Source organism: Takifugu flavidus, chromosome 5 (genome assembly GCF_003711565.1).
Source record: "Takifugu flavidus isolate HTHZ2018 chromosome 5, ASM371156v2, whole genome shotgun sequence".
Classification (NCBI taxonomy): Eukaryota; Metazoa; Chordata; class Actinopteri; order Tetraodontiformes; family Tetraodontidae; genus Takifugu; species Takifugu flavidus.
In genome coordinates, this window is record NC_079524.1 from 14,257,586 (window position 1) to 14,268,624 (window position 11,039).

General features: G+C 42.4%; 1 long non-coding RNA gene across 1 annotated transcript; it reads right to left on the reverse strand.

Annotated features, from left to right (window-relative positions):
• Positions 1-57: 57 nt before the first annotated feature.
• Positions 58-6,030, reverse strand: LOC130526532 (uncharacterized). The gene is made up of 4 exons (XR_008950774.1): positions 5,284-6,030; positions 4,945-5,025; positions 1,474-1,690; positions 58-1,389 (listed from the first exon to the last, which is right to left on the reverse strand). It is a non-coding gene; the product is annotated as an uncharacterized LOC130526532 (long non-coding RNA).
• Positions 6,031-11,039: the final 5,009 nt, after the last annotated feature.

The following is an 11,039-nucleotide window of genomic DNA, read 5'->3' on the forward strand; positions in this document are numbered from 1 at the left end:
TGAGGGTTGCCAAGTTTCTGAAATGAAAATTGGGGACAGAGTGCAGCACGGGAGGGGTACTAAAAGTATGACTTTTAATCCTCATTATTTATCCTAGCTCTAAGTTAAAGTTTATGTTTTTACATTACATGTTTCAGTAAACCTTAAATACAATGAACTTGAACTTTTCTAATCGCCTGCAGATAATCACAGTTATAATATACAGTATAAGGGATATAAAGGGAACAGCAGCTGCGTTATTGTAATTTGAACTTTGTTCATGGCCATTGATGTTTGGATACACATTACTGTGGTCAAAGCATGTGAGTACATATGAGAGCATGACTATGTATAGAGTATAGTGTAAATAGTGTGGTTGTACATGTGTATCACTATGGAAAATCTCAAGCTTTTACAGGTAGCTAATTGCAGAGGAAATTCTAGAGGACAGATTTTTATCCTTAGCTTTTTACTACGACAAATTTATACATTTACATGGAGGACTGTTTTATGTAGTCATTTCAAATATAGTTGTCATATTCATCCTTTGCTAATAGTCAGATAATGTGGTTATTAAAAAATAATTATTCACAAATATTGCAAAAACTGTGGGTGCATCAGAAGAGAAAGCTTTTGTAAAGCTTTTCCCTGGTAATTTTTTATAGCTTAAATCTGTGACTATGATTAAATCAATAATGCAAATAAGACTTAATTTGTCTTTTATGTGGCATCAGTGTGTGGCATGATTATGAATTTAAATAGTAATTCAATTAACTACACAATGATAGTAAACTGACCTGCAAACAATAAAAAGTTGACATTTAAAAACAAATGCAGACTCATGCACCATTCAAGCGTTAAAGGAAAAGGGATTTTTTTTAATGATCTAAACCTACTGTGTTCAGCTCAAGTCTGTTTTTCAAGAAACAGGGATGCTACACATTCACGGCACCATCATTTTTATCACAGTCTATTTAGAAGTGACATACAAGTTGGTCTTCAGCTTCTGGATCATCAGGATTCTGTTCTATAGCGTTTACTGAAAGAACAAGGTCAAACAGCTCAAGGACCTTGGAGGTAACTGTTGTTGAGTTGACATACGTGACCTCATTTGCAGGGAATTGCATCGGAATGATTGCACTGTTGGGTTAGATGTGTACAAAAGCCAGTGTAGAGAAATAGATTGAAATGAGGTCCCCAATATTCCAGTTCACAAGAAACTAAGGTCACAGCCCAGCTTGCGTGACTAGAAAAGCACATGACCTCACGTTTGGTGCTCGTGCTAATTGCTGTGTGAGTTCACTTGGCAAATTCTCCTTGTCGTTCCCGATCTCATCCACTGAAAGATATGTATTGGCCAGGCCGAGGTGGAGGGCGTGCAGGTGGAGGCGCTCGCCCATTAGGAGGTCCCTGTGGAGAAAGATGCATGGGGCCTATTGGAAAGACAGAAGATCGATGGGTGGGTGGCAGTGCAGGTGGGCGAGGTGTACTCACACTTGTTGGTGGCAGCGTGTATGGAGGGAGTGCCGTGGAAACAGAGAGAAGTAGAGGTGGGAGAAGGTGTTGGAGGTAGAGGTGGGAGGTTGGGGCAAGGGCAGGAGGGAGATGAGGATCTGCTACGAGGGGTCGGGGGGAGGGTAGATTGGGGTGGAGGATTGTAATTGGAGTCTTGGAGAGGAGACTGGATGCGGGTGAAGTTCATGCATCTCTCCTGAAATTGAAAAAAAAGACAGTTTCAAACAATTGATTTTCTCCTGGTTAGTTATACATTGCATCATCATAAACAAAATAATGTGAAACACTTGCACTACATTGTTTGACTAAGATGCATTTATTATGTCAAAGGTCAACTGCTGACATTAAGAATACACCTGTCACTAAGTCTTTTATCACAATTACAGTGGGGCAAAAAAGTATTTAGTCAGTCACCAATTGTGCAAGTTCTCCCACTTAAAAAGATGAGAGAGGCCAGTAATTTTCATCATAGGTACACTTCAACTATGAGAGACAAAATGGGGGGAAAGAATCCAGGAAATCACATTGTAGGATTTTTAATGAATTAATTGGTAAATTCCTCAGTAAAATAAGTATTTAGTCACCTACAAACAAGCAAGATTTCTGGCTCTCACAGACCTGTAACTTCTTCTTTAAGAGGCTCCTCTGTCCTCCACTTGTTACCTGTATTAATGGCACCTGTTTGAACCTGTTTGTTTAACACTATGGCCAAGACCAAAGAGCTGTCAAAGGACACCAGAAACAAAATTGTAGACCTTCACCAGGCTGGGAAGACTGAATCTGCAATAGGTAAGCAGCTTGGTGTGAAGAAATCAACTGTGGGAGCAATTATTAGAAAATGGAAGACATACAAGACCACTGATAATCTCCCTCGATCTGGGGCTCCACGCAAGATCTCACCCCGTGGGGTCAAAATGATCACAAGAACGGTGAGCAAAAATCCCAGAACCACACGGGGGGACCTAGTGAATGACCTGCAGAGAGCTGGGACCAAAGTAACAAAGGCCACCATCAGTAACACACGCCGCTGCCAGGGACTCAAATCCTGCAGTGCCAGACGTGTCCCCCTGCTTAAGCCAGTACATGTCCAGGCCCGTCTGAAGTTTGCTAGAGAGCATTGGGATGATCCAGAAGAGGATTGGGAGAATGTCATATGGTCAGATGAAACCAAAATAGAACTTTTTGGTAAAAACTCAACTTGTCGTGTTTGGAGGAGAAAGAATGCTGAGTTGCATCCAAAGAACACCATACCTACTGTGAAGCATGGGGGTGGAAACATCATGCTTTGGGGCTGTTTTTCGGCAAAGGGACCGGGACAACTGATCCGTGTAAAGGAAAGAATGAATGGGGCCATGTATCGTGAGATTTTGAGTGAAAATCTCCTTCCATCAGCAAGGGCATTCCAAAACATCACTGCTCTAGAGGAGATCTGCATGGAGGAATGGGCCAAAATACCAGCAACAGTGTGTGAAAGCCTTGTGAAGACTTACAGAAAATGTTTGACCTCTGTCATTGCCAACAAAGGGTATATAACAAAGTATTGAGTTGAACTTTTGTTATTGACCAAATACTTATTTTCCACCATAATTTGCAAATAAATTCTTTAAAAATCAGACAATGTGATTTTCTGGATTTTTTTTTCTCATTTTGTCTCTCATAGTTGAAGTGTACCTATGATGAAAATTACAGGCCTCTCTCATCTTTTTAAGTGGGAGAACTTGCACAATTGGTGACTGACTAAATACTTTTTTGCCCCACTGTATGTACCTTCCATTCACCCATATAATGTATAACATCACCATAATTTGTGTCTTTCATCAAAGTATATCTGACCACAGTGCAAAAAGAGCACACAAGTGCCATGTCTAATCCTGAGTTTAATCTATTTGCACGGTTACATTTTATCCTGTAATAAAACTTTACTAGTCTACTGTGTTTAGATGTGGGAGTCTTTGTTTCAAAGAACAGTTGTAGCACCTAACAGTGGATTCATGTATGCAGAAAAAAGAAAAAAAAGGAACATTAATAATATTTCAGTCATTTTCCTGAACCCTTTACTCAGTCTTAGCAACAAATTCCAATCCTCTGACACATACGGGCCATGCGCTTGATAGTTTTCCACTGTTTCTCCGTTCCTCTCCTTTTCCAGTAGAAGAAATTCATTTTCTGCTGAACTGATGTTCTTGTTTGATCTTCAAACCAATTTCATTGACAAAACACAGATTTCAAGTTTAATTAATTTGCCTTAGCTATAAAATTGCAATATTTTGCCAGTTTCTGCAACAAATCCTACGTGGTGATGAGCAGAGTTGTCAGCACACATACGTGCTGCACTACTTGCACTAGTGTAGCCTCTCTCCACCAAGGTGCTACCAAACCAAAATGACTTCATACCAAAGAGAAGATCACATCCAGAAACAAACTCCACCCAGGGATCATGGAGTTGCAGTGATAAGTGAAGGCAACATTGAACTGTGTTACCCTCATTCACTGACAGGATCACATGAACTCCAACTCTGGGCGCCTCCCTGGTGAGGTGTTCAGGGCATGTCCCTCTGGTAGGAGACCCCCGGGAAGACCCAGGACACGTTGGAGAGACTATGTCTCTCGACTGGCCTGGGAACGCCTGGGGATCCCCCCGGATGAGCTGGAAGAAGTAGCTGGGGAGAGGGAAGTCTGGGCTTCTCTTCTTAGGCTGATGCCCCCGCAACCCGACCCCAGATAAGTGGTAGAGGATGGATGGATGGATGGATGGATGGAAGTTTAAAAATTCCTCCTCATCCGGAATCACAAATTCTGTCTTACCCAATTAGAAAAAGCTCTTTTTGACATTGAATTATACTAATTAACAAACATATTTTGGGGAATAAATGATGACAAATGAACCTCAGAATTGTAATGACATAGGTGATGGAGTTTTTAAAACATCTGCCTGCCATTTTTTGTGATTCCTTATTTAAAAAGTCCAGGACTGCTGATCGTCACAGAGACGTTACTGACAGTGTCTGTCAGACAGTCTCTGCTTCATTTGCTGCTGCCTTTAGTAAAGGAACTTATAAAAACTAGGCTTTAACAAAAGCCTCATTACAGACAGATGACTTTTTAAAATTTTGTTGATCTTTCGTTGATTTCGTTAGCAACAGGATCTCTATGTTTTGCTGTAGAAGGTTCTTTTTCTGTTTCTTTGCTGCGTTTTTACTCATGTATAGATGAAATGTGGAAATTAAGGTCATTGTAAAGCTTCCTTAAGAGGAATTACATTTACCTTTGTATAATGACCCACATTTGGTGACCCCACTCAGCACAGGTTACCTTATGTAAATCTATCAGCGCTTATTTCTCATATATGGTTAATTTTTTCAAAATGTTTGCTCCTTTGACAAATGTTAATGGAATGCTAAGAAATACTGATTGTGCACATATTGCTGAAAAGCTTTTGAGTAATCTCACCTTATCACCTGGGCGAGGTCTCATCACAGAGACACGGTCATAGTCTTTTCTTAAAAGGATGCACAATGCATCCATTTTGTTCTATGGGAATGGAAATCAAATATTTAAACATTAAACATTTCATTTTCTGATAGTTAAAAGCATCAATGTTCGTTGGTTGCACTGTGCACGCGGTGTTGTATTCACTTTACTTAATATTGAACACTTGGTGTGTTGTATTCACTTTAATTAAAATATGAACACTTGGGACATTCTAGTCACCTGATAACAACAGTGAGAAACAACCCATATTAAACAAATACAGGGCTTCGCCGACTATTAGCATGAGCATGGCCTCACCATCTCTTTCACCCGATGTCTTTGTCTGTTCAGCGTGTGAAATGTTTAGTTACTCCTCTGCCTCCCTTAGTGAAGGGAATAGGTGCAGAAAGTGTAGTTTATTTACGGCTATGGAGGCGAGACTTAGCGAGCTTGATACGCGGTTCCGCAGCTTGGAGTTAGCTGGAGTTGCGTCAGGTAGCCAGGAGAAGCTAGCCGCTGCGGAGCCGCCTAGCGTAGCTTCAGCTAGCGCCCCCCCCCCCGGCAGCAGCCGAGCAGCCGGCTAGCCAGGGCGGCTGGGTGATGGTTCGCAGGAAGCGTAGCCCAAAACAAAGGCCCACGGTGCACCACCAACTGCTTCCCGTGGCTAATCGTTTTTCCCCACTCGGCGACACACCCGCTGAGAAACCGACCCTGGTAACTGGCGACTCTGTTTTGCGCTACGTGAAGCCGACTCCAGCGACCACAGTTAAGTGCATTCCGGGGGCCAGAGCGGGCGACATAGAAGCAAATTTATGGCTGATGGCGAGACGTAAACGTAAATTTGGTAACTGGGCCAAGGGATAGTTAGGTTGTCAGACTTCATGCCCTGGCAATGGACTCTGTTATTGTAGGCTTATGAACTGGCCTGGAGCTCTGTAATATTTGTATCTTGAATTGGTTCTGTTGCTAAATACATTTTGAAATTGTCATTTTTCTTCTTGAAGTCTTCATTCAAAGAACACGCGGATTAGCAGTTACATACAAGAGGTATTGCGATCCAACAGGTGCCTCTCTCATTTCTAGTAATTTGGATAATTTTATTAGACCCAAAGTGACCTGACAATCCAGGGTCCAGACCAGGATGCAGAGGTGTAGTCTTACACACCTCTCTGCTGCTTCCATAGAACCCTCATCCACCAACAATAACATATTTAACACTATAGAGGTAGTCTCTGTTTTACGGTTAAAAGTTCACCAAGCACAGCGCAGGGGAGCGGTCAATCACCATAATCTTATTAAAATTAAAACTAAAGCACAAGTTGGAGAAACTAATATCACAATTAAGTGTGGACTGTTAAATATTAGATCTCTTTTGTGTAAATCCCTGTTAGTACACGACCTGATAGCGGATCATCACATTGATTTATTTTGTTTTACTGAAACCTGGCTTCAGGAGGAGGAGTATGTTAGCTTAAATGAATCTACTCCTCCTACCCATCTTAATTATCATATTCCTCGTGTTACTGGTCGAGGAGGGGAAGTGGCAGCAATCTATCACTCCAAGTTATTAATTAATCCTAGACCATAATATAGCTCCAGTTCATTTGAAAGCCTGACTCTTGGCATCACACATCTGAACTGGAAGGCAGAAAAGCCACTTCTGTTTGTAGTTGTATATCGGCCCCCTGCTGGGCCACATTCAGAGTTCCTGTCTGAGTTCTCTGATTTCTTATCTGACTTGGTCCTGAGAACAGACAAAGTCATTATCATTGGAGACTTTGATATCCATGTAGACGTTGTAAATGACAGCTTTAGAAATGGCTTCATTTCATTACTTGAGTCAGTTGGTTTCCTCCAGCAGATAAACCAACCAACTCATAACTTCAACCACACCTTAGATCTAGTTCTGACTTATGGTGTTGAGGTAGAACATGTGTCAGTGTTCCCTCAGAACCCACTCCTGTCAGACCATTCTTTGATCACTTTTACATTTATGATTAAGGATTCTTCTATGCTCAGAGCACAGTCTTACTATAGCAGATGTCTTTCAGATAATGCTGTAGCTAAGTTTAAGGAAGTGATCCCTGTGCTAGATTCAGATTCAGATCCTTTATTGTCCCACACGGGGAAATTTACAGTGCAACAACAGCAGCAAGAGCACTCAGAGAAAAATAAGATAAAATCAAATAGAACAGGATTTGGAATATACAAAGAGGATGTATATTTACAATAATCCAGATAAATGGATACTCGGCCTCTGTGTACCTGTACATAGTACAGAGGGTGAATACAATATACATATCAGAATATATAATATTCAGATTGTGTTAGCGGGTGTTATGTTTATTGTGCAGTCTGACAGCAGCCGGCAGGAAAGATCTGCGATACCTCTCCTTCACACAGCGAGGGTGGAGCAGCCGCTCACTGAAGGAGCTGCCCAGTGCTGTCAGGGTGTCCTGTAGGGGGTGGGACGTGTTCTTCAACATGGATGACAGCTTAACCATCATCCTTCCGTTTCCCACCACCTCCACCGAGTCCAGGGGACATCCCAGGACAGAGCTGGCCCTCCTTACCAGTCTGTCCATCCTCTTCCTGTCCCTGTCCGTGATGCTACTGGACCAGCAGACTATCCCGTAGAAGATGGCTGATCCCACCACAGAGTCATAGAAAGTCCTCAGGAGGGGTCCCTGCACTCCAAAAGACCTCAGCCTCCTGAGCAGGAACAGTCTGCTATTGCCCTTCTTGACAAGGGCGTCTGTGTTATGTGTCCAGTCCAGGTTATTGTTTAGGTGAACACCCAGGTACTTGTACGACTCCACCACGTCAACATCCGTTCCCAGGATGTTCACTGGTGCAGGCGGGGGGTTGTTACGCCCAGGACCACTGTGTGTTTCCCCAGGGATCAATCATTATAATCTTAGCCCTGCTGAGGTTGACTCTATTGCTGAAGGTGCAGCAACCTCACTGCGAATCACGCTTGATTCTGTTGCCCCCCTGAAAAAGAAAATAGTAAATCAGAGGAGGTGTGCCCCCTGGTATAATTCACATATCAGGACCCTCAATCAGAAAGTGCGAAGACTGGAAAGGAAGTGGCATTCTTGTAAAATAGACAGCTATCATGTAGCCTATTGATGAGAATTGTCTTTATCTTGTTGTATGTGTTTTACCATATGTTCCTGTCTTCTCTTAGAAGTCATTAGCAGATGTAACAAAGATCAGAGACATTCCTTTCACAGGATTGTTGTTGTTGTTGTTCCATTGTAATCTCAGGAGCCAGTCAGGCAGGGGGTGTTAAACACCCATCATAAATGGGACATCATGGTGGGGTTGGTGATCTTATTTGCATAAAGAATGGGAACTTTGATCTGGCCACCGGGGAAGATAATGGAGAAGAAGGACTGTATCAACACCAAAGGAGACTGGAAGAAGAGGACGAGGTCATCCCAGCAGAGGAACTGGATTGGATTGCATGAACATTGAGAATTTGCATGTGTGTTTCTATAAAAGACTGGGCCAAGGGATAGTTAGGTTGTCAGACTTCATGCCCTGACAATTGACTCTGTTGTTGCTAGGGTTATGAACTGGCCCAGAGCTCTGTAATATTTGTGTCTGGAATTGGTTCTATTGTCAAATACATTTTGAAATTGGTACTTTTCTTCTCGAAGTCTTCATTCAAAGAACACGCGGATCGGCAGCTACACTTGAAAGGTATTGCGATCCAACACTGGAAAGACTGTCTATTAGTTTACAAAAAGGCCCTTCGCAAGGCTAGAACAGCTTATTTTTCTTCTTTAATTGAGGAAAATAAGAACAACCCTAGGTTTCTTTTCAGCACTGTGGCCAAATTAACCAAGAGTCAAAGTGTTTTAGATCCAGGTATCCCTTCTTCCCTTAGTGGTGAAGACTTCATGAGCTTCTTCACTGATAAAGTTCTAGCCATCAGAGAAAAAGCTAACCAGGCCATCCCAACAACTGGACCATCACCAGATGTGCTGACTGTGGGAACATACAGATTCTCCAACGAGCCCTTAAACTCCTTCAGCCCTATATATTTTTCTGAGGCATCATCGCTAATTCAGAAATCCAAGACCACCACGTGTCTTTTAGATCCCATCCCAACACACCTGTTGAAGGATGTTTTACCAATGATAGGCAGTTCTATCCTGGACCAGATCAATGGTTCTTTAGTGACAGGTTATGTACCCCGTTCCTACAAAGTGGCAGTGATTAAGCCGTTGCTTAAAAAAACATCACTAGATCCTGATGTATTAGCAAATTATAGGCCGATATCCAACCTTCCTTTTATCTCTAAAGTTCTTGAGAAGGTGGTGGTGACTCAGTTACTGGAGCACCTGCAGAGGAACAGCCTGTTTGAGATGTTTCAGTCAGGTGTTAGAGCTCATCACAGCACAGAAACAGCACTTCTTAAAGTTACTAATGATCTTCTCATAGCTTCAGATCATGGACTGGTCTCTATGCTGGTTCTGCTGGACCTCAGTGCTGCTTTTGATAGGGTTGATCACAGCATCCTGTTACATAGACTGGAACATGTGATTGGGATTAAAGGGACAGCACGAGACCGGTTTACATCATATTTATCTGATAGATACCAGTTTGCTCATGTCCATGGTGTTCCCTCCTCATACAGTAGGGTTAGCCATGGAGTTCCTCAAGGTTCTGTACTTGGACCAATCCTCTTCACCTTGTACATGCTTCCCTTAGAGAACATTGGGCCGGATTCACCAATATGTTCTGAAGAATCTTCTTAGATTCTTTCTTAAGTTGTTCTTAAGAAAACCCTACGTCGGATTCATCAACGCGTTAGTAAGCCCCAGAATTGTTCGCAGCTGTGTTCTTAGATTGATGAATGCCATCTGTTCGTAAGTTGAAAGCGCGTGCCAGGTGAGTCTAATTAACATACAATTAGCATAAGTCACCGCCCACTAATGCCCATAAAAGGAACTGCAGCAGGACCCTGTAGACAGAGCAAAAAGCAGCAAAATGCCCAAAGCTTGCCTCTCCACGCCTGATTTCTGACGCCGTGTTGAACAATTAAGAAAGGATGGCTAACATCTGTTTTATCTCAGAAAACGGGAAAATATTTCCTCGTTACGAAAGAAATTTCAGGATACGAAAGGCAAAAATACACTACCGCTGCTACTCGCAGCTCGCGGAGTTTAGCGAACGGTCCCACTATATAAGTGCACATATAAAATATAAAAATCTTATTGCGTTGCGGGCCGGTAGAAATGGTCTCGTAGGCCGTATACGGCCCGGAGGCCGGGGGTTCCCCACCCCTGCTGTAGACAGAGCAAAAAGCAGCCAAATGCCCAAAGCTTGCCTCTCCACGCCTGATTTCTGACGCCGTGTTGAACAATCAAGAAAGGATGGCTAACACGCTTGATAAAATTGCCTCAACCCTGATGACTATAGCCAACACGCTTAAAGAAATCAACGAGAATGTAAAAAAAAAAAAAAAAAACGTGTAAAAGCTGTGCTCGGATTGTGACAATAATGCATTTTATTCACAAACGGGCAATTAATCGCGCTCGAACGTGAACCGCGTGCCTGCAGTCTGGCCCCATCATTGCGTCAGGACGCACATCCTCACGGGGTTGTGGCTCTGTGTCCAAACACATCCAGCGCCCCTTTAAAATGCCGATGGTGCGTTCAATGGTGGAGCGACTGCGCGCATGCATCTGATTGAATAAAATTTCCTGTGGAGTCTGAGGGTTGGTCAGTGGTGTCAACAACCAGGGAGCCAGGGCATATCCTCGATCTCCTAATAAAATAAATCAAGATAAAATCAAATAAAAAGACAGTTTTGGCATGGTTTCCAATTTGGTTGATTAAAGTTAAGTCATTGGCACATTTATGTAATTTTAAAATTCTCCGTGAATCACCAAAAATAGGAAATAAATAAATATGACATAATTATCATTGTAATATTGAATTTTATTGAACTCCACAAGAGAAGAAAACACAACCATGCCAACATGTCGGCACAGAAATGTGCGTAAGAGTACTCCTGAGTGTTCGTAGGATTTGTTCTTACCTACGCATAAATCCAGGAT